We start from the raw sequence: 342 nt of genomic DNA, 5'->3' as shown, positions 1-342 counted from the left end.
ATAATAATATAATATGGAAATTAGGATATAATTTTTTACTTACGTGCTCAAACAAACTCCAATTTCGCTCACATCCGGATGAGCTACAAGTTAACTTTCATGGCAAATTTTTGCAAGTTTGGTGTTTCACTACCAAATAGTGACCACCATTCAACTATAATAAAATAAATTTAAAGGTTAATGAGTATAAATAAGTCAAATAATTTAAGTAAGAGCTAAATCAACTCACTTACCCGATGGCCTTGTGTCTCTAGCTCTTTTAGCCGGACCACAACTAAATAGTCCATCCGCCATTTTGTACCTAGGAAGCTCAGCGACTAGTAAATCTTGTATTGTTGTATC

General features: G+C 33.6%; 1 protein-coding gene across 1 annotated transcript in view; it reads left to right on the top strand.

Moving 5' to 3' along the window:
* LOC102580009 (alpha N-terminal protein methyltransferase 1) overlaps nt 1-342 on the top strand; it is a 32312-nt gene that overhangs the window by 7231 nt on the left and 24739 nt on the right. The window lies entirely within an intron of this gene.

Source organism: Solanum tuberosum, unplaced genomic scaffold, assembly GCF_000226075.1.
Source record: "Solanum tuberosum cultivar DM 1-3 516 R44 unplaced genomic scaffold, SolTub_3.0 scf00287, whole genome shotgun sequence".
Lineage (NCBI taxonomy): Eukaryota > Viridiplantae > Streptophyta > Magnoliopsida > Solanales > Solanaceae > Solanum > Solanum tuberosum.
The sequence above is the reverse complement of the archived record's forward strand: the minus strand, read 5'-3'. Positions and strand labels throughout refer to the sequence as shown.